The sequence below is a fragment of the Tupaia chinensis genome, unplaced genomic scaffold, assembly GCF_000334495.1.
Source record: "Tupaia chinensis unplaced genomic scaffold, TupChi_1.0 Scaffold145208_1, whole genome shotgun sequence".
In the NCBI taxonomy this organism is placed as follows: Eukaryota; Metazoa; Chordata; class Mammalia; order Scandentia; family Tupaiidae; genus Tupaia; species Tupaia belangeri.
This window is the reverse complement of record NW_006205068.1, coordinates 917,559-917,942: the sequence shown is the minus strand read 5'-3', so window position 1 is coordinate 917,942 and position 384 is coordinate 917,559.

Genomic DNA, 384 nt, shown 5'->3' with positions numbered 1-384 from the left:
CCACCGCCACTAAAAAAAAAACACCACAAAAAAAAAAAAAAAAAAAAAAAAAAGAGCAAGCCACCAGGTCCAAGACTCAAACCGTGGTCAGCCACGTGGGAGTCTAGCACCTTAACCACCACGCCATATTACCCATTTTTTAAAATTGTGGTAAAATACAAGTAACACACAATTTGCCATGATACCCATTTTCAAGTGTGCAATTCAGTGGCACTAACCACGTTCACCACTACTTGCAAAGCTTTTTCGTCATCCCAAACAGAAACTTGATGATTTCTTAAATGATAATAATGTGACAGGGCCAGCCCGTGGCATGGTGATTCAGGTGACTGCATCGCACACGGCCAACTGTGTGGTTTGAATCCTGGACCTAGAAGCTTGAAA